The sequence below is a fragment of the Podarcis tiliguerta genome, assembly GCF_965153285.1.
Source record: "Podarcis tiliguerta genome assembly, chromosome: 9".
Taxonomy (NCBI): Eukaryota; Metazoa; Chordata; class Lepidosauria; order Squamata; family Lacertidae; genus Podarcis; species Podarcis tiliguerta.
The window spans coordinates 25,176,502-25,199,547 of record NC_139542.1 but is presented as its reverse complement, the minus strand read 5'-3'; the positions used below and the strand labels follow the sequence as shown (position 1 = coordinate 25,199,547).

Below are 23,046 nucleotides of genomic sequence, written 5' to 3'. Positions count from 1 at the left end.
CAAATCTGATCCAGAAGCCTGCTGGTTATCATTTAGATAGTGTAGATGTGATAGAAGGGGAAGAAATGGAGGCAATGAGAGATTTTACTTTCTTGGGCTCCATGATCACTGCAGATGGTGATAGCAGTCATGAAATTAAAAGACGCCTGCTCCTTGGGAGAAAGGCGATGGCAAACATAGACAGCATCTTAAAAAGCAGAGACATCTCCTTGCCAACAAAGGTTTGTATAGTTAAAGCCATGGTTTTCCCAGTAGTGATGTATGGAAGTGAGAGCTGGACCATAAAGAAGGCTGATCGCCGAAGAATTGATGCTTTTGAATTATGGTGCTGGAGGAGACTCTTGAGAGTCCCATGGACTGCAAGAAGACCAAACCTATCCATTCTTAAGGAAATCGGCCCTGAGTGCTCACTGGAAGGACAGATCCTGAAGCTGAGGCTCCAATACTTTAGCCACCTCATGAGAAAAGAAGACTCCCTGGAAAAGACCCTGATGTTGGGAAAGATGGAGGGCACAAGGAGAAGGGGATGACAGAGGACGAGATGGCTGGACAGTGTTCTTGAAGCTACAAACATGAGTTTGACCAAACTGCGGGAGGCAGTGGAAGACAGGAGTGCCTGGCGTGCTCTGGTCCATGGGGTCACGAAGAGTTGGACACGACTAAACGACTAAACAACAACAGATGTGATACATATTGCAATGGGAACTGCCCATTAGTTAATACTAAATAAAGGGGCACATAAGGCTAAGAAGCGACAAAGTTTGTTCTGCACCGGCTCCTTGGAAGCTATGTCAGATCTAAAACCCTTTCTGCTAAAACTCAGATCTCCACTGCCCTGAAAATTGGCACCTGCATTAAAAAATGGTATTGTTTGCAGCATCAGTGGGTTCAATGAAAGAATTAGTGCTGCTGAATTTGGAAACTGTTCCCCCCCCGAAAAAAAGTGTATTTACCTGGCCAGAGTAACCACAGTTCTTTTTGAGAAGTGACTTGAAATCATTAGGCTGCTGTTCTTACAGTGAGGGTGAGGACTTAGAGAGAGAGAGAGAGAGAGAGAGAGAGAGAGAGAGAGACAACTGAAGGTGGATTAACCGTATCTAACCCTTTGCTGGGTAATGAAGGTAAAGTGGTATTTGTGTCCTTCTCTGTCTTTTGCTAGAGTATCCCGCCCCCCCTTTCTTCTTTTCATGGGTTCACTTTCATGTAATTTACAGCCCACCCTTTAGCCTAAGATCTCATTGTGTGGAACAATGAAATCTTTATTTAAACCACCAGTCTGTTAACAAAGAAGAGCAGATTTTTTTAAACTAAAAAAACCTGCATTATAATCCATTTCATTATCAGTTATCAAATTTTGGACAGTCAATAATTTTAAAGTATTTAAGAATGACATTCATATTTCTGGACTTTAGTATTAAACCGGGGACACTGTGATTATTCACAGAAAGTATTTTTAGCATTCATAATTATTATTCACTGTGATTATTTACAATAAGTACTGTTACTGTGCAAGACCGAAGCTTAGTTTAAATGCCTAGAACTGAATACCACTAAAAATTATTTCTGTGAATTAAGCAAAATTGGGTAGAAATCTGGAAGTCCTAATAAACACACTTTCAAATAAAGTTTCAAAGTGACACCTTAAAATATATTTCAACTTTCAAACAAAGTCCAGCCTTTGCATATATTTAAAGTCATGTCTTTGTTCTATTTACAGGGCAACATACTAAACTATATTTGTACATGATTTACCATTTTGTTTAATTGTAGTATATCAAATCTGTTGAGAATGTACCACAGAGAAGGCAAGTTCTTATTTGAAAAAAGGAGTTGTTTACTCTGAGAACAAAATCAAACCTAGTTGCATTTATAGGAAATTCTGCATTTAGAATATCCGTCTGAAATGTATTTAGGTCGCCACCAGATGTCACTGTTTCTCCATGCAAATAAATACGGTCACGGAATTGACTAGCTGTTTACACCATTTTCTAGGATTTGTGCTAGCCTTGCTTTTTCTCCAGCATCCTTTTTTCTACTCAGAAGTAAGTTCCATTGAGCTCAATGGGACATATGTGTATATAAGACTGCAGGCTTGTATCTTATAAATGTGGCAATTGTTGTCACAGCTTCCCCCATACACTGGCAGTTTGTAAGAATGCTGTGATGCCTTTAGAACAGCCATATCATAACCTCTGTGATAATGCACATACTACCTTTTCATCTGCAGGCACTATGGTCCCTCCCTCTTCCCCACTACATAATTCTTGCATTATTTCAAAATTTTGCACTTTTCACCTCATGCATTCCAATGAAAGATAATTGTGGCACTGATTGTATTTGAAGCTGGGAGGAATGAAAAGTCGGTTTTGTAAATGGTGATGGAATCAAACTGTTCTGGAAGCATAACAGGAGCATTCCCCCCCCCTGCCCTTTTACTAACACCCTCTCACTGGTTAATTTTTCTCTTCTCCTCTGAAGCTTAAAGGTAGAACTCCAAAATGTTTGCTTGTTGATTGCAGCCAGATTTGATTCCACACGAAGCCTCGGGGATCCTACTCAAATGGTTTAAGATGTGATCATCTCTCCTTTTTTTGGCTGTACACACCTGTTTCCACTCATTCTTGGCAGTTCTGTATTTAATATGGAAAGGGCAGTGGGATGTGATTGGAAGACCATGGTTTAGATTCCAGAATATCTGAGCTAGACAGAAGAGATGATTTCATGACACCTTCTTTCACAGCGCTCATGGAATAAAGGAATGCTTCGGGGATTTGACAGCAAGGCATCAGTTCTCAAGTGGAAGCCATCAGCCCTCTCATTACCTTTGGCAAAAAAGAAAGGGAGAATTGTGATGCCCTTACGCATCTGGCTGTAACTACATATTTTTAAATATTTTTTTAGCAAGAAATGAAATGTTGGCTTATCTTAGAGGCAAATTATGCATAGACATCCTGTCTCAGCTCCAAATGGTTTACTGAAGTGTCTCCTCCACCTTTAATGTTTTGGACTCTGTATGGAAGCCAAGAGCTAGGATTCAAATACTGCAAGACATTGTGTGTGGAAATTCAGCTTCATATGTGCTGCCCAGTGGCGTAGCGTGGGTTGTCAGCACCCGGGGCAAGGAAAGTAATTTGCGCCCCCTAACTCGTGGATTTGCGCCCCCTAACCCTAACCCCCAGATGTTGCGCCCGGTGCGGCCGGCACCCCCTGCACCCCCCACGCTACGCCACTGACTGCTGCCCAAATGACAGCCTCCCTCTCGGCCTCACTGATGAAGGTGTTCCAGGTGCCATCCAACCATGTTGGGGACTCCACTCGGTATTTGTGTAGTGTTTACTCCTGAGCCTTTTCTTCTCTCATAGAATCACAGAGCTGGAAGGGACCCAAGGGTCATCTAGCCCAACCCCCTCAATGCAGGAATCTCAGCTAAAGCATTCATGACAGGTGGCCAACCGACCTGTTTAAAAACCTCCAAGGAAGGAAACTCCACCACTGGGAGATCTCTCCCAAGGCAGCAGATGTTTAGGATAAGAGTTTTCTTTCTCCTAGGTGGGCTGCCTTTCCAGGTGGACAAGCTCTTCTGCCCAACCAGAGGCTACTCAGGAGCAAACCACATGGAAGTTAGGGTCAATGTGGGGGGTCGGTGCCCCCTGGGACTGGTATGGCAGGAGGGAGACAAGCGGTAGGGGGGCGCCAGAGCCAAAGAGACTCCGCAGAACCAACTCAAACTAGTTTTGCCCTTCTCCGCTGAGTTCTCCGAGGGGGAAGGAAGACGCGGGCCGGCAGGCTGTAGCCGGCCGCCGGCGCCTGTCGAACCGGAGCCCCGATCGGTCCCGAGCATCGCGCCTCCTCCTGGACGGGCCCGCTCTCCTCCCGGCTTTGCTGCTCCACCTCCTCCTCCACCTCCTCCTCCCTGCTGCTGCTGCGTGGCTCTTTTCCCTCCCGCTTCCTCGAGGGGGGCCGGCCAAACGGAGACGACGATCCCTCACCCCAACCAAGCCTCGATTGCTTGTCCCTTCCCTCTGGACTTGCGCCCCCCCCCCAAATGTTGCGCCCGGTGCGGCTCGCACCCCTGGCACCCCCCACGCTACGCCACTGGTGCTGCCCATGTGTTTCTTGTAGGTAGGGCATATGTGTGTCGAACGAGGAATAGGGCTGTGTTTTGGAGCTGCCACACCCAACGTCACATTTGTAATGAAAATCCCATACATGAGCTCTTGCTCAAATGTAGGAGCTCTGTGTGGGTTCTAGGATCATAGAATTGGAAGGGACCACAAGGAGAATCCAGTCCAACTCCCTGCAATACAAGAATCTTTCACCCAACGTGGAGCTTGAAACTCATGGCCCTGTGTGGCGTTTGCCCTCCTATGTGTGCGACATCATACTGGGTTCATAGGGAAAGGGTTAACTAACTGTAAAATGACTAACCAATGGGAACCCAGGGGGCAGAGTTAACTGTGTATAAGTTTTAAGCACAGAGGTTTTTTTTTAGGGAGTTAGAGTTGTTGAGAAGATAGTCTGGAGTTAGAAGAGACAGAGAAGATAAGTCTGTGGGTTGGGCTAGTCTGGTGTGAGAGAGTGAGAGACTTTGTTAAGAGGAGTCAGTCAAACAGTTGAGATAATCAGTCAGAAGGTATTAGGAAGGTACAGGCTGGTAAAGAAACTAAAGTTAAGATACTGGCAGGAATATTATCTGAGAAACCATAAACTTGATAAAGTTTGTAAAATAAACTTGTTTTTTTGGTTCACTTTTAACAACTGACTGGACTCAGTGTTTTACCAGAGAGTAACTGGTTGGTGGCAGCGGGGAAGTGAGCACAGTGGTGGCACAGGGATCAATAGACCGTTAAACATCGGGGGACCCTGTGTGATTGCTACACCCTGAGATTAAAAGTCTTATGCTATCAGCGGTGTGTGGTCATTGGACTAAGGGGACTAAGCTAGTCCCCTAAATGTACCCCTGGTGTCTCATTCTGAAAGCCCAGGAAGCTTCTGCCTGGCTAAGGGAGGAAGACACGAGGCTCCGATGGGTCCAAGATCCGTCCTGCCATTTTCTCAAACCCCTCCAGTTTTTGGAAGAAGGCAGGAGGGCCTTAGCATCCTGTCAGAGCTCTGGCCCCTGCTTTGCAAAGTCTGGGAAGATTCTGCCTGGCTTAGGGAGGTGCAATGCTCACATGTGCGATGTCAGGACACCACAAGGTCAAACACATGATACTGACTCCCCCCCTCACCCCTTGCAAGCTAGTGCCTCTGGCCCTAACTGTTCCCTTATGAAACATTTCACCGCATGCCACTGCATGCTACACTGACTGAGCAATCCCTCAGGTTGTCAGGGCATCCACAGGACCCACAAATGTTCCAAATGTACTCAGGAATTCTAAGAAACCCAAGAATATACAGTGGTACCTCTGGATACGAACGGGATCCGTTCTGGAGCCCCGATCGCATCCAGAAGCAAACGTATCTAGCAAAGGCACGTCTGTGCACATGCGTGCCGCTTTTCACCCCTTCTGCGCATGCACGTGACATCATTTTGAGCGTCTACGCATGCGCAAGTGGCAAAACCCGGAAGTCACTCCATTACTTCCGGGTTGCTGCAGAGCACAACTCGAACATGCTCAACCTGAAGCGCATTCAACCCGAGGTATGACTGTAGTAGGATGTCTGTGATTTTATTCCTATTTGACATGCCAGAGTGGCATATCAGGTAATGCCTGAATTCATTGTAGTGGGTAAAGGTAAAGGGACCCCTGCCCATTAGGTCCAGTCGTGGCTGACTCTGGGGTTGCAGCGCTCATCTTGCTTTATTGGCCGAGGGAGCTGGCGTACAGCTTCCGGGTCATGTGGCCAACATGACTAAGCCGCTTCTGGTGAACCAGAGCAGCGCACGGAAATGCCGTTTACCTTCTCACCATTTACCTTCCCCCATTTATCTACTTGCACTTTGACGTGCTTTTGAACTGCTAGGTTGGCAGGAGCAGAGACCCAGCAAGGGGAGCTCACCCCGTCATGAGGATTCGAACTGCCGACCTTCTGATTGGCAAGTCTAGGCTCTGTGTGCCATTGCCATTCTAAGAGAACAAGGGAAGTGTTCATGGTGAGTTCTGGCACCTCTTTCCCTAGAAAAACAGCACTGAATACTTGATATGGTCTGAAGGCACATGAGGCCACTACCTTACTGAAGCTAAGCAGGTCTCAATTCGATCTGTGCCTGGACAGGATACTGCCTGGGACGCCCATGCAGTTGCTTTGGGTTCCATGACAGAAGGAAGGTATGACTGAAATGTCTGATCCCTTTTCTTAAACACATGAAATTTGTTGGTTTCTAACCTACAAAAGAGCAAAATATGAACAAATTGGGGAAAAACATTTAGTAAAAGGGTCTATTTCAGTAACAGGGGCTGGGGAAGAAATTCTCCTGCAAGTAAATGGAACAGCCACCCGAACTGCTGCAAAGCAGAAAATGAATTGGCTATAGCACTAATGATTACAATATGAGCTTATGATTTGTATAAAAGGCAACATAATTGCTGTGAATATCCTATTGGATTTCATACGGAAGAAAGGAAGCGAAATGCAGCACTTCTGAGGTTAAGGATAAGCATAATTGATTTATGATTAATATGAAGGCCTAGGCTTATCAAGCAAATATATTGTATTTCACGTAGAGTTGACTATAAAGGCATTTTCCCCATTTCTATGTGAAACTCAATATTTCCATGCCAAAGAATGAAGGAGGCTATTGGCTTCAGCTACTGGTAGATGGATACTCAACATCATTCATGCCAAAGTCAAGTCCATCTGTTGTGTAGCTGCTGGAAGATGAATGAGGGATCGGAACTCTGAAGAATAACATGAAGGAAGCTTTAAAAATTATTATTTATGAAGGGACCCAATTAAATGAAAGCAGACCAGCATCTTCAAGCCTACTATGAATTCATTAAGCAAACACGATCTCAGTGTAAGCGTTAGACATTTACAAGGCATTAAAGGGAACCTGACGTTAATGGGCATTAGACCATGTGCTTTTTCAGCTGCCCGCTAATGTCAAGAAAATATCATGCTCCAAATAAAACAGATATGAAAGATGGATCAGTGACTAACAGGTTTTCTAGAGAAGCCTGTCACAGACAAAAAAAGCCCAACAATGCAATCCTAGACATGTCTACCCAGAAGTAAGTCCTGTTGAATAGTGGGGCTTATTCTCAGGTACAGGTATTTGAATTTTGTGATGCAGTTCTCAAGCCAAAGAATGTTTACAAAAAATGCATATATAGGGAAAAGTATGCAAACAAACAAACAAACAAACAAACATCGTTAGTGAAAATAGCTACAAAAATGCATTATATAATGAGAGATTGCTTGCAAAAGTGTGTATATAGTCAAAGCTATATAACAATGTGTTTATGAGAAGAAATTTGCACTAAAATACTGAAGAATTTTCCTGAGGATTTTTAAAAGAAGAAATGTGTGAATTTTTGAAGAAATGTAGAGAACTAAATTTAAGATTGGAAAAATGAGAAACAGGGAGAACCAAAATGGGCAGTCTTCTCCAACACAAGAAAAGAAACTGAAGCAACAGTATTCACAGGGAAAAGAGGCCACAGGTATTGTATATTATTTACTGGGGAATTAAAGCTGTAAATCTACATTCACCTATTCACTTTTTGATCTCTGCCTACTATACTATATGCTGACTGTTTAGAAGTAATAATAAACATTCATTCATTTGTTTGTTCGTTCATTCATACTATACCTTATTGATGAAATTATCACAATTTTCAAACAATATTTTGCATAGATAATTCACATCATGTAAACATTAGCAGATCACACTAAAGTATTTTCTGTTTTATGCTGAATTTCAATTCTTTTTTATGGTTTAAAATATTTTATGCACACTACTTAGAAACTCTGAATATTAAATGGTATACAAGTACCTGAAATAATAACAACAACAACAACAATATAGCAATAACATGAAGATCTGTCAACTTTTAAATTGTGTTGTGTGATTCTAAATTGATGTTCATGGAAACAGCTTTGTGAAGCACCAGCAATCAAGTTCACCTCACGTGGAGTTCAGTCTGTGTCAAACCCATAGAATGACAGTGCCAAATAAAGAATAGGTTTAGTGTTCTGTGACACACAGACATGCAGCTGGACAAGTCTGACCCGTTTTCTGTGTTCTGATTCCAGCACTCACTGCAGGTGGCAGATGAAAGAATTTAACTGACATGACCTTGAAGCCTGTTATATTTTCACGGACAATAGCTTACTTTTGTGCCTGTCACTGTTTCTCTCCTCGGTTGAACAAGTCTTTTTCTGTTTCTGTTTATCTTCATAATGAGAGGTGAGGGGACAATGAAGAACAGTCAATCAAGTGTCAACTTTTCTAGAAGGAAGAAATCTTTGAGTGGGTTCCCTCCCTGCCCCTTGGTAGTAGATAGAATTATCACCTGCACTGGGCCATATTCTGATTCCCAATTATAATATAGCATTAGACCTCCTCGACTGGAATTGCTGTAAAATTAGAAGAGCAAAATCTGGCCAGCCTCAAGGAAAACACGAAGCAGGAGAATGGTATCTTTCATCACTGCCATGGTTACATATCACAGCGACCATCTACGAATCTGCCTTCATTCTGCTGGTGTTCTGTACATGCTGGATTAATTTACCTTGGCAGATTCCTGATTGTTCCACTGTCTATTTGTTTGAAATGGAAACTGAGCAATGTCGTCTGCGCTCTCATTTTGGCATGCGATTCGGTTGTGTCTCCCGTTTTCATAATCAATCATCTGCTGCGTTATTTTCCATGGCGTGCCCCAGTTTTGGAAGACCATTGGAGACATTTCTATATGAAATTCAGACATCATGCAAAGGAATACCGGAAAAAGCAGAAAAAGAGTCAAAAAGTACAGGGGGTGTCTCCAAATGTATGTGAAAGGTATCCAAGTTTTCCTCCAAGCACTTGCTCAACCCTTTCAAAGACAATGGGTCTGTGGCTGTTGTTTCGTAGACCTTTCCAAGGTCTAAAAGACACAGCAGTCATTCTAGCATGTTTTTGGCTCAGGCAGCATGACATCTTCTTTAATCTTCTCCCTGGCCCGAGGACCAGCATGCGAAGTGCCACGTAGTCCTGCCCATCCACCTTAGTTTTGGTTTTAGATGTGTTTATGGAAGGGAACATCAGAAGCTGCCTTTGACTGAGCCAGACAGCTGGTGGGTAACTTTTTTCCATGTGAAGAATGGCCAACCTTCCATGGTCCTCATGCCGTGTTGGGTAGGCTGGTGGTACTTGGGAGTCCAGCAATGCAAATACAGTGGAACCTCAGGTTGCGAATGTGATCCGTGCTGGAGGCACATTCGCAACCTACATCTGTCGCATCTGTGCATGTGCAGGTCGCGATTCGGTACTACTGCACATGTGTAAAGCACAATTTAGTGCTTCTGTGCATGCGTGAGCACCAAAACCCGGAAGTAACCCATTCCGTTACTTCCGGGTTCGGCGCGGTGCGCAATCCGAAAATGCGTAACCCGAAGCGTCTGTAACCTGAGGTACCACTGTAACTCTTACCTTTTACATTCCAGCCATGCAAACATTATCCATCCTCTGGTCAGGCAAGCAAGAGTGTTCGTCACAATTTAAGGACACATTTCAGCTAGGCAAAAGCACTTGAGAAGGGCACTGAGGGATGGCATCAGGGCGAGGCAGCATGGTGTAGGCTGAGTCCCAAAGGAGAAATAGATACTTCTCCTTGGTAGCTACCCACCTCAGTTCAGTTGGCAGGGGCACCTGGAGCAAAGCCTCTGAAGTGGAACTTAAGTTTGAGTTAGGCATATGCAGCACATTTTTCTAAAAAATAATGTTTAGGGGCATTCTCATTTTGACTCAAGAAAACCAGCATTCTATAGTTCAAATCAGGAAAAATAAATGCAGTAAATGGACAAAAGTACAAAGATTCACAAAATGTTTAGGGGTATGTGTAACCCTGCATCTATCCAGAAAAAAAGCACAGGGCATATGCAGCAGGAGGAGAGCTTTCAGTTAATTCTATGCCCTTGAGAGCTTTTTAAAGGTTAAAACTGGTGCTTGAAATTGGGCACTTTTTTTTAGATCTTAACAGCAAATATAAGTAGGGATGGGAAATTCTGTTACTTTTCTCTTAGTTTCTTATTTTTCCAGTCAAGTTCAGTTCTCCACATTAGTTTGTGATTTCTTTTTTTAAAAATGTTCACAAGAAAATCCACTAGCATTTTAGAGTCATTTCCCCCCAAATACATACATTTTTGTGCAGTTTTTTGCAAGCGAGTTTCCCTGATATGCTGCATTTTTGCATGTCTCTTTATATGCATTTATATCTGCACATTTTACCCTTGCATATGTATTTTTGTATGGAATATTTGCCTGGAGAACTGTGTTGCCAAATTGAGATAACGGTGAATTTCAAAGAATGGCTGTGTTTCAGTGTCCTCATTGTGTTGTCTCTTGTGCCAGGTTGGCCAAGTCTCCTGTTTCCAAGCTGGATGGAGGCCCCACCATCCAGGATGGGGATTCCCAGTGGCAATACAGTTAAATGACATTTGGTAGAAATACTCTTCGAGACTAAGTAGACTTTCCCATTGTAGATCTCAAAACATATTTTAGAGAAGGTCATTATTACTGTATCTGTTCTACTGAAGGACATGTGTTAGTGAAACAATTGGATGAGGCATGCAACAAACATCAGGACATAACAAGAGCCTGCTGGAGCAAACTGATGGTCCATGTAGACCAGCATCCCGTTCTATCTCTCTCTTAATATGATTTTGTTTAAATTTTCTGTTTTACAATTTCAGATAAACATTTTACATATTTAAGATAACAGTGACTTCCCTTCTTCTCTTTCCATGGTTCATTTTATGTATTTTATATCCGGCATATTTTACAAAAACTAGACCAATTGGTTTTCCATTATTACATCAATCAAAACCTATTTACACTGTTGAATTTATCTTAATGCTGCCAGCATTTTCAACTGTACACAATTATTTTCCATATATTCAATAAACGTTTTCCAATCTTCTTTAAACGTATCTTCTTTTTGTCTCTTATTCTATTATGTTAAGCTTGCAAGTTGTGCATATTTTGTCAACTTAAGTTGCTAATCTTCTTTGGTTGGGAACTCGCTCATTTTCCATTTTGGGGCTAACTAAACATGGGCCACTGTTGTTGCATACATAAATAACCTTTTCTGACACCTGGGAATTTCAGTCTGGATTATCCCCAACAGAAAAGATTGGGTTTTTTTGGGGGAAAGTAATTTCATTAGAAATCATTTCCCAATACTCTTTTACCATACAAGCTGAAGTTTCTGAACTGTCTTTAAAGACAGACCCATGCTGAGTGCATTATGGTAGTCTAGTCTGGATGTAAGCAGAGCATGTGTAACCTAGACTCTCTATTCTATATATGGGTTACCTTAGGAAAGGGATATTGGAAAGAAAGAAATATCTGGAGAACCACTGAATTCAAATGAGTTTTAAAAGCACGTAAATGATATTAATTTATTGTAGTTTTATAGACAACTGTTTTCATGTGGTCTTCTGTTCAGAAATCTCAGGAACCATCTTTACTCCTAGTTAAGTAATTAAAGATTTGTGGGGATAAACCTTCAACTGAACTAGCACCCGATTTATGCCTTGTTAACTGAAAATTGCGTCTTTTAACATTGGTATTATTTGTTCATAAAGCTGGTTCTGTTGTGATGTCAAAGAGAAAGAGAGAGAGAGAGAGAGAGAGAGAGAGAGAGAGAGAGAGAGAGAGCTCTGCTGAGATAATTGACAGGTGAGACAATAGGCCCTGTTAAAGAGCAAAAGTATTACACAGGTGTTCTGCTGTTTTCCCTGCGGCGCTTGTACATGCCAGCTAAACTATTATTTGACCTGATACGCCCTGGCCCTATCTAAGAGCAGATCATTCTTACTACTGAGTTCTAGATTAAGTAATGTTTGTTGTTCTCTATATCTGATTCTCCCCCCCCCCAAAGCTGTAGGTATTTTTACAAAGGACTGGGAAATATATTTCCTGTTGGAAGCATAGATCACTATCCTCCCTCCCCACTCCCACCCCCCAGGGATCCAGTGGATTTGACTTCAGCCTAAGACATGCTCTCCCATGTATGATGTGTTGAGAAATTTGCCACTACCTCATAGAAGTGTCTCATAGCATAATGAGCATAATGGATAGCACCTTATCATTCATGGACAGAAGCTGTTCTTCCCCTTCTCTTAATGGAATATTACACTGCTTAAATCCCAGGAGTGGCAGCAACCAAGGGCAGGGGGTGACTTTTATCACATGAGAAGACTTCACAAATAAGCACCAGTGCTATACATCTCAGATGTCTCTCGTTGAGATGGAGATCCTAAATGTGGATTCATCCCTTCGAGTCTACCACATTTTCCTCCATTGACTGTATGAAGTTCTGCCTGGTTCTATGCTTCCAAGCCCCTTAATTTTTCAGAAGCGGAAGAGCTCTGTCAAATAGGAATATCCCTTCACTGCAAGAGATGTACACAGTGTCCCTGAGCAAAATGAGCAAGAGAGGAGCGCTGCTGGATCATATGAAAAGTCTATTTCATCCAGCATTCTGTTCCCACAATGGCCAACCAGATGCCTATGGGAAGCCCACAAGCAGGGAATGGATGTAATAGCCCTCCCACTGTTGTTCCCCAGCAAATACCTGTGATACGGGATGCAATATATAGGCAGCCTGACTAGTAGCCATTGATAGACTTCTTCTCCATTAGTTTGTAGAATCCTCTCTCAAAGCCATCCAAGTTAGTGCCATCACTCAGAGGTTGGTTCTTGCGATCTCATTTCATTTCACTTCACTTTTAATTTGTATACCACCTTTCTATATTACTATACACAAGGTGATTTACAAGCTGAAAAGTCCTGTTGTCTTATGAACTGGAATGGGAAAGACAACGGGGATTTTTTGCTTACTTTGATAATTTGGCACCTCAACCCTCCTCTTGTAATTAGTTACCAAAACCATCCTAGCTTGCTCCCTCCCAGAAATTGGAGGACCTCTCTCTTTTTCTTTCTCTACTCTAATCCCTTTATCTCTATAGACCATGCATTTCAACCTGACAAGGAGGTTTGGCTAAAGCTGTAGAGATTACTGTAAAACTGGCTGGCATGACCACTGACATAAGGCACTCCCTCTGGATGCTGAACGGACTGCGATTTTCTCAGCCCTGACAGTCCTGCCTGTGAGTCTGAGAACATGACTCAAAGCCAGAAAATTTGCAAGTCTCTGTCTTAAGGTGGAGCAAACATCAGGCAGGCCCTTAGACACTTTCTTTCAAAATGACATAACATACTGAAGCCTCAAGGTGAATCCAAAATATCAGTTCAACAGATCACACGGCACAACCAGAATGCCACTGTTTTCTGCCTCTGTCCTTCTGGTTTATCTGGACAATGGAAACTTGGCATTTCCCACATTTACTCATTGACTGCCTAGGACAGGACTATAATCAACATGCATTCCAGATATCATTAAACTACAATTCCCACCATCTCAACCATTGACCATGCTGGCTAGGGTTGTTGGGATATGGAGTCTAATGACATCCGAATAGCACACCTAGTCTAGAAAAATGGCTGAAAAATTATCTGTTTTGCTCCTTTGTACAAGATGACACTGGAGACCAGGGGACAAAAGTTGTAAGATGCAAACCGTGTTTTCAAAGGAAGTTGCCCTGCACCGAGTCAGACCATTAGCATATTGAGCCCAATATTGTCTCCTCTGACTGATGTTGGCTCATCAAGGTCTCAGAGAGAGCTGCATTTCCCAGTCCTAGCACTTGAGATCTGGAGATGCCTAGTCTGAACCCGTCATCTTTTGCACACAAAGCATACACTCTGTTACTGAATCATATTGCCCCCCCCCGTCATACATTTCTAATTGGTTGGGCTTGTCTTCATGTTGGCTCTGGGTCACAAATATGCCAATACAGAGGGAATACCTGCAAGTTCTGAAGAAAAGCTTACCACTCACACAGATACTAATATGCCAATAGACTTCTATTTAACACTTGTGCATATGTTATATTTTGCAGCACTGGTTCTAGGATAGACTATACACAAGGTGAGCTGCAGGAGACCATGATTTCTAGCTACTGATCAGCACCTTTCTATCTGCCTAGATGTACATTAAGGAGAATCTTGCCCATATGGGGCACTTCGTTCAGTGTCCAAGGTGCTGCTCAGCATCCAAGATGCAGCATCTGAGGTGCTGCTCCATGTTCTCCTGGAGGTGGGTAAGGGAAGCATGGTCTTCTTAATCATGGTGCCAGTGTTCTGGACTGGTCCCATAGGGTCTTTTCAGTATATGCCTTCCAGCATCCGGTAAATTTATTACTCTTCAAGGAGGTTTGTGTGAGTGTGGGATTTGGTGCTGATGGGGAGTTCCTACTTCTGCTAAGATTGGGCAAGGTTTTGGGGGGCTGTTTTCCCCATCTCACAGCAATTTGCATTATTGCATTATTTCATTTTGTTTCTGTTTTGTCTTTTGATGTTGCTTTTCATGCTGTAGCAACTTCAAGTTCTCTCTTAAAGGAAAATGATGGTACATTCCTTAAATGCAAGCCAATAAAGCAGAGCAGCAACCAAGGGCAACAATAAAATGCGTGTAAACCCACTAAATGAGATCAGTCTTGGATGGCAGCCATCTGCTGGGTCAATTAGTGGCCAATACCTGCCCTAAAAAAGTACCTAATGCTCTCGCAATTTGGCAAAGAAGTTGTATACTCTAACTTTCAGTACCCGTAAATTGCAACTCTGGTATGCCATCTTTCAACTTCTACTAAACTGAACACGGAACAACTTCTCACCGATAACTACAGAGATAAAGCTCTCTATATCTAAACTACTCAGGCCTGAGGCTGCCAGTGCTTGTTCTGACAACAAGAGATCTTGTCAGCAGAAAGAAAAACACAACCTAAACTGTACACTCTTACAATTACTGAATGGCATACGGTGAAAAAATAAATAGGGAAATTCTTGAAAATGCTCAATAGCTGAGGATGTGTTACAGCAGACCTACTGGAGAAAGGTCTGGTGTTCTTTGCAGTCTTTCTGCAAAACACGGTGTTCCGTAGGAACATGGGATTTTGGTTTGGGCCAAGGAAGCCATTGACCCATCTAATTGACGCATTGCTTTTACTGAGTGACTTTGGCTTACTAGGGCTGCTGAGGGGAGATTTTATCAGCTGAACTTGGAGACGTCAAGAATTGAAGCCAGGACTCTCACTGAGCTATAGCCCTTCTTCCTCACAAATTGCTGAAGCAGTGTAATGCCATGATATAAATCTATTCTGCCTTGGTCAGACCACACCTGTGTCCAGTTCTGGGTGCCACAATCGAAGAAGGATATTCACAAGCTGGAGCATGTGCAGACAAGGGTGACCAAGATGACCAAGGGGCTTGAAAACAAGACTTATGAAGAACAGTTGAGGGAGCTGGGTATGTTTAGCCTAGAAGAGAAGAGACTGAGAGGAGATATGATGGCTGCCTTCAAATATCTAAAGGCTGTCACACGGAGGATGGAGCAAGCTTATTTTCTCCTGCTCCAGAGGGTAGGACCTGAACCAGTAGATTCCAGTTACAAGAAAGGAGATTCCGACTAAATATCAGGAAGTACGTTCTGACAGTAAGAACTGTTCAACAGTGGAATCGTCTACCTCAGGAGGTTGTAGACTCTCCTTCCTTAGAGGTTTTAACAAACAGAGGTTGGATGGCCAGTTGTCATGGATGCTTTAGTTGAGATTGCTGCATTGCAGGGGGTTGGACTAGATGACCCTTTCAACTTTACAATTCTATGATTCCCTACCTGTCAATTTAATGATCTCTCTTCTAATAAGCCCCCTTGGTACTTACAATCTACTAATGAGACTTCACCAAATTGGCATCCATGAGCAGCATGCCAGTTTTGTTGTTCCTCCTTCTCTGTTATGCTTCTTGAGGCCTGTCAAGTCCTTCTTGTGTTTTCATAGACTAAGTCTGCTAACATGCTTTTCTACACCCCATATCTGATATCTTTTGCCTAGCTTGCACTGTTTTTATAAAATTTTATGGTTTGATTTTTGTAGTTATTTGGAAAACTTTATATTGAAAGTTGGCTATAAATAAATTCAATCAATACAACTAGATTTTTCTTTCTTTTTCTTTTAAAAAATCATAAACAATTTATTGAATCTATATACATGAGCATATGTTCCAAATGGTGTGCTCTGCTAAGTGCCCAAAGAAGAGCTTCTCTACATAACAATTCATAAATATTGCATGGTAGGAATTTTCAATTTTGACCACAGTGAATTGACCCAAGTCAAGGGGGGGGGGGGAGGAGTTAGTATCGCCCCAAGTGGAAATAACACAAAGATATGAAAAGGATATCTTATGTGAGATTTAATTAAATTAATTCTGGAATAACTACAGTACTGTATATGGAGTCTAGGCAGTTTGCAGGGAAGTTCTTAATATATGTTTTTAAAGATAGTAATTTAAAAGGTCAAAATTTGATCAGACTCAGGGAATGGGGATCCACTTTCATCAAAGTAAAACCAGACTTCTGGCAGAGCACATTGACTTTTCTGGATGGCATTTTTTGAACTACAGGTTGAAAGAAAGCCAAGAAGTGCTGAAGAAGAATGAGTGTAAGAAGAAGAGATCTGCCTAGGATGTTAGTAGCAATAATTCAAGATACTGGTGATAGAAAATAAATTTTGCCTGGGTTGTGTTTTAACACTAAATAGCACATTATAGCCTTGGATCAGTGTACTTCAATTCCTTATACATGTTGAAAATATTAAATATATGGTTATACCAACTGGGATTTCATAGATAGGTCCTACAAAGTGAAGAAGTAGTCTAAAGAATAAACGTGAGACAGAATGTTGTCTACGTAATTTCCAGACAACCTGCTTATTGACCATTCATCATGGTGAGTTTGTACACAATTTGTGGGCAGGTTAGATAACCCAGGAATGCTATTTATTGAGCATTCATTCTGAAGGCTAAAAGACATCACATCAAGCACATGTTATCTCACTTCCCAGTGCATCTTCCCCATCACTTTCCTTATTGCAAACAACAACAACAACGTTTTGGGGGATAGTGATAGTGGATTTGTTGTGCAAGAGCTCCAAATCAGCTTTTATTGTGCATCTGGAATTGGCTGGTATGTGGCTAAATTTTCCCCTGAAAACAGCAGTAGGCTGGAAGCCCCCTAACCTTCCCCTTCAGAACCTGTAAGCTATGTTCATCCTTCAGTCTTTTATTAAGTAGAATATTTGTGTCTTTGCATTGGAGTGTCTCCCGCTGACACCTTTTCCAGATATATCTGGTTCTGCTCTTTAGGGATATACTGGAATATAGCTTAAACTCTGGATCTTTCCATATCACATTTTTGTTTGCAAAGAAGGACATCTGTTTGCCATTTGTTCCGCACCATCTGCACAGTGCTCAGGGTTCTGCATCTTTTGCAGGAATATCACTTTTAGTGGTCTCAAAACATGAGATTTTGTCACTGAGAAACTGCTATCTCATGCTGTATTTCTGAATGACATTTATTGCATGTTTCAGGAATTAAATGCTTCCATCTTTCCCCAATAAAGTTTCCATGTTGAAATTTTGCACAAACCACACGGAGGACACAAAATATGGCTTCTAGGTTTGGCAAAAAATTAATTGGGCCATAAACGTCAGATTTGTTTATTATATCTGTATGTTTTGCCTAAAGAAAAACCAATATATAAATCATTTCCCACAGGATAGTCTCTATAAACCAGAGTTGCTTGAAATAACACTGGTGCTACAAAGGTTAAGGATAGAATTATTTTTAAACCAAAAGGTAAAGCATAGGTTCTTCTGTTTGACTTTCCAAATCCCCTATAAATCCATGATTGGTCTGTTTTCCAAGCCCTTTCCTCTGGACAATCTGTGTATAAGGAGAGGTATAAAATTACTTTCCATATAACTTCACTCTCAGAACTAGGTTGCCTAATAATTGTGCAATCCTGGATCACTTCAACCTGATAGCCACAAGCATAAGTGCTTTGATTTCAAAATACGTCTCCACTATTCTTTCCAGAAAGACACGGAACGGGTTGATCCACAAATTAGTGAAGATGGGTTAATTACATTTAAAAGCCATTTAATCCCACTCTGTCTTCTGAACAGATTTACAGACTGTACCTATTAATTTAAGAGAGAGATCTGGATCAGCAGTATGTATGGTTATTATGTCCAGGTGTTATATGGCAGGCATCAAAATGCAACAAGAGCCTGCAATTCTAAACACACTTACTCGTAGGACTTACTTCTGAGCAAACATAGGATGCACTGAGCAAACATAGGATCCCCCCCCCATTGCCATTTGTTCCAATCTATCACTATAGAGCAGGTTTTCCCTTGGAAAAGTGCAGGGCATGGGGGAAACCATTTGGACTAGCGGAAAACCACATGGACCCATGCTTTCTAGGCACAAGTGGAAATGTGGGCAAGCCCTATGTGGGAAAAGTGCAGTTTCAAATGTGGAATACAGTGGTACCTCAGGTTAAGAACTTAATTCGTTCTGGAGGTCCGTTCTTAACCTGAAACCATTCTTAACCTGAGGTACCACTTTAGCTAATGGGGCCTCCCACTGCTGCTGCGCTACCATTGTGCAGTTTCTGCTCTCATCCTGAGGTAAAGTTCTTAACCTGAGGTACTACTTCCAGGTTAGCGGAGTCGGTAACCCAAAATGTTTGTAACCCGAAGTGTTTGTAACCCGAGGTACCACTGTACACAGGAGCCCTTTCCAGGTGTTCCAAGGATGTGTGAAGCCTTCATAAAGTATGGAGGGGAGACATGAGGGAGCACACTGGCCCTGCACCCAATGACCTCTTCCAATTGTCCCAACTTTCCCCCAAACAGCAAGGTTCCTGTTTAATTAGATCTATAACCAAAGACAATTTTACCAGAGCACAGTAACAACAATGCCCTATCACACATTTAAACAATCCTCAGGTTGGAGTATGGGCGTTCTAATGACAGCTAGGAATATAACTATGATTGCAGAAGGTAAGGTATGTTTTCTAAGCTCATCTGATCCCTTCTTTGGATTCTTTATGATGCCAAACAAAGTCAAGACCTTTCTTTTCTTCCCCGCAACATCTTAGGAACCCTGTTCTTTTAATAGATTTTAAGGCTCTGGTTTTAAAGAGCCAGCTGTGCTTGCTTTTATTGATTTTATTTCTGCTGTGGTGTGTGCTATTTTGTAGCTGTATTTTCATTGCTTTTTAAAAAAAATTATGGATTGCTACCCAGAGTAATTTGATTATTGGACAGTATAGAAACATAGTTAATAAATGCAGTAAAATGAATAGTATAATTAGAAGGGATCAATAGATCACACACGCTTTGTGAAGATGTAGCTCTGAGAAGGGGCTTAAAATTCTTTAAATAAATAAATAAATAAATAAATCCAACATATTTCCTAAAACAGCATTGTTGCTGGCACATACCTCTTTATGCATTCGTTGGAAATTTCCATGGAAGTTACTTCTTTTTGTAATTCATTCCTCTGATGACTTGCTCCCACAATCTGGAAAGTTTTCCTAATTTTAAAAATGATTTTACCTTCTGTAGACGAAAGCCATTTTTCTTTTCCTACTGAGGGTGAGCTCTAGCTTTTCCTGAGTGTATGCAACTTAAACTATTGGAAATTTCTACAGATTGCTACAGATAAGAAGAGGTTTGGTTCATGGTAGTGCACAGATATACGTAAAATCAAAGTAAATGGAAGTTGTATATGTATTTGATGAAAGTGATAAAAATGTTTCCCTCTTGAGTTGTCAAGTTCACAAATGCACACATAGATTCCTCATATGGCTACACTTTAATAACCATCCCTTTTTCCTATTCCACATGGCTCTAATAAATAACTCATTCTCAAATAATATATTATCCTCATAAAAAGGAGAGCTTTTTAACGTAAACCCAGCCCCTTTGCTTTCAGACTTTTGCTTCGTGGTTAATCATTAGTCCAGCATTCATTTTTCATGGCTGTGCTCTCAACAATAAACCTGCAAGGAAATAAACAGAATAATTAATATGCTATCTGAAAATAAGCACGACTTTAAGAGAGTTCACTGGCAACAGCTGAAGACAGCTTGCTCTGCATTTTTTTTTTTTACATCTAAAGACTATTTCTTCAAACAAAGTTGTTCACATGGTCAAACAAAATGAATGATGAATGGGACTGGGGTGTGAGGCTCATATGTCAGCTCTTTTGTGTAAATAGTAAACAGCTGCACCAAACGTCTTGTTCCTTGAAGGGCAATAATTGCTAGCTCAAGGTTAAGATCCCTGAAAAAGACCATTTCGGTTACCTCAGGACTGTGAAATCCCATTCTCTGGGTGTCTACTAACACATAGAGTCATGTGTTAAGTTATGTGATACTGACAAAGTGGGCCTTAGAGCCCATCTAGGAATTGTCATTAATAAAGCTGGATCTTTAGCAGGAAGCTGAATCCAATAATGGCTTTGACTAACATGGCATTCTCCAGTTTGTTCAACATGTGCTCCATCTTGCTGCCTACAGTTGTCTTCTTTGACAAAGGTTGCTTCTGAGATCACATCCATGCTTTTACAACCATGTAGGAAAGCTGTAGGAAATAGCTTGGGAGCAGTCAGAGGTACTTATTCAGTAGGGTGAACTGTGCAGAAAGTTTAAGGACATAAGAGCATACCATGGCCATGCCAAAGAGATACCATGCCAGGCTGTTGGTCCATCAAGTTCAGTATTGTCTACATGGAATGATGGTAGCTCTCCAGGGTTTCAGACATAGGTCTCTCCCACACCTACCTGGAGATGCCAGGGATTGAACCTGGAACCTTCTGCATGCAAAGCAGCTAAACTACCACTTAGTTACTGCCCTTCCCCAGTGGTGGATTGGAAGTACTACAGATCAAGAGCACCTCATGGGGCTTTCCCTAAAGAATCATGGGAACAAAAGTTTGGTGAGAATGCTGATTCTCTGACAGAGATCTCTAACAGAGATCTCCAGCTCCCTTCGCAGAGCTACTCCAGCTCCTTGCATAACCTGGAGAAAGAGTGTGACTATTTAACCAGCCTCCAGTTGATATAAATATCAGTGAAATTTTGAAATTACGGGCTATAAGGAAATGCATACATACCATTGAGCAGGTGGTTGAATCTGTCTGCCTGGCCCGCCAAAGGCTCCCAGTGAATCCACAGGGGACGTGATCTTGTTTATTGCACTTATCTAGCTGTGTTTTAAGTGTAATGGAACTTCTGGCAACTGAGAATTAGGAGGCTCAGAGAAGTCTATGCAAATAAGCTGTCAAAGTAGGCTCAAGCTATGTGTATTTGTTGAAACACGTCCCATTATTTTTAAGCTTGGGCATAATCAAGATCTGTATCTGAATGAAAACTTTTGGGGAAGATGATAGGATCTTGGCAGAAAGGCAGCTGTCACTGTGGATTGCTTGCAGGGCTTTGGTTGTACCGATTATTCTATTTTGGTGCTGTGCAAATTGGATGCATCTTCCCACAGCCCGGGGATCAGATGGGAGACATATGACATGAAAAGAAATGCCTACAGAACTGACATTACAGGGGTGTGTCTCATAGGAGCACAATGAACTCATTTGGATCATTGCAATGGACTGCATGTTGGGCTGCTTTTAAACATTGCCCAGAAACTTCAGCTGGTCCAGTAGAGGACAGCAAGATTGTTAATGGGGGACTGCATGATTTGAATGGATGACACCAGTGTTTTATTCTCTGTACTGACTCCCAGTTAGGGATGGGGGAGGAATTTGGTTCAGTCCACATTTTATAGCAAACTTATACAGCTCACAATTTCTGAGATACTAGGTGAACTGAGATGCACATGTCCTTCAGAATTTGCACTTCTCTGAATTTTGTGGTGTAGTTTTCCAACCTCAAAATGTAGGGTGAGTGAGGTGAACGTGTCAGACAAGTGATTTTGGGTGTCATGAAAGGGCTGCAAATTACTATTTAATTTATTACTGTAGCGTGTTTACTCCCACACAGAGACTCTTGCAGGATTTTCTGTTTTAGGTGCCAAGAATAATTTGGCTAGGTTTGGGTATTATGACTTTGACTGGGGGTTTTCCTGTATTTCTGCTTCAGGCAGCAAAATCTCTTGGGCTGGCCCTGGGCCCACTAGAACAGTGAATCTGGCCCATTGATTTGCGATTGCTTGGATAACTCATGATGAAGCTGTTATCTCTGTGTTGCCCTTGCATTGTTTCCAGACACAGAAGGAGGCAATCAGGCACTGGAGAGATGGAGAGCAGCTATGAGAAGAGACAGTGGTACCTGAAAGCATACCTTGTCAAAAATCTTCCTTTTTGGTGCTTTTGCATGAAACAGGAATCAGGAGTGAGATGCGTTTCCAGTTTGCCTGCTTCTTTTGCAATAGGTGAAAAGAGGAGGTGCTGGAGGAAGATGTGTTTGGACACATTTGTGCTGGAAATTCCAGTGGTTGACTTCCAAACACTTGCATCAGTGGAAGAGCTTTTTAAAAAGATACTTGTGTGATTTCTTATGATATGGATAAATATTATCTTACCCAGCTTCTCCATAACTTGTATATGTTTATAAGAAGGGGTAGCTAGTTTGCCTTTCCTTCTTACTGTGAATATTCAGCTGTCTGCTTATTTTGTCGCACTATTCGTAACTCACAGCTTCTTTTAAACAAGTTACATTACATCCTATTGTGGGGGAGAAAGAGAAATTCTAAGGCAGAGTTACCACTACTTGCCAATCCTTGCTGGCTTGCTGTCACCAGGTTTGTAAGTGTGTGTCCTTTAGTGACTAAGGTATCCAGGAGGACCAAAAATTCAAACTTGCTCCTTCAGGAGGCAGTTGGCCAATTACCTGGACTTCAGAACCACCAACCCATAGCACATTTGTCTTGCCAGGATTCAGGGTCAGTTTGTTGACTCTCATCCAGCCCAC

The 23,046-nt window shown here is 41.9% G+C and overlaps 1 long non-coding RNA gene across 1 annotated transcript; it reads right to left on the bottom strand.

The window, feature by feature from the left end:
* Nucleotides 1–17,748: 17,748 nt before the first annotated feature.
* Nucleotides 17,749–21,375, bottom strand: LOC310685421. Its single transcript, XR_014515230.1, has 3 exons — nt 21,234–21,375; nt 19,558–20,118; nt 17,749–17,990 (listed from the first exon to the last, which is right to left on the bottom strand). It is a non-coding gene; the product is annotated as an uncharacterized lncRNA (long non-coding RNA).
* Nucleotides 21,376–23,046: the final 1,671 nt, after the last annotated feature.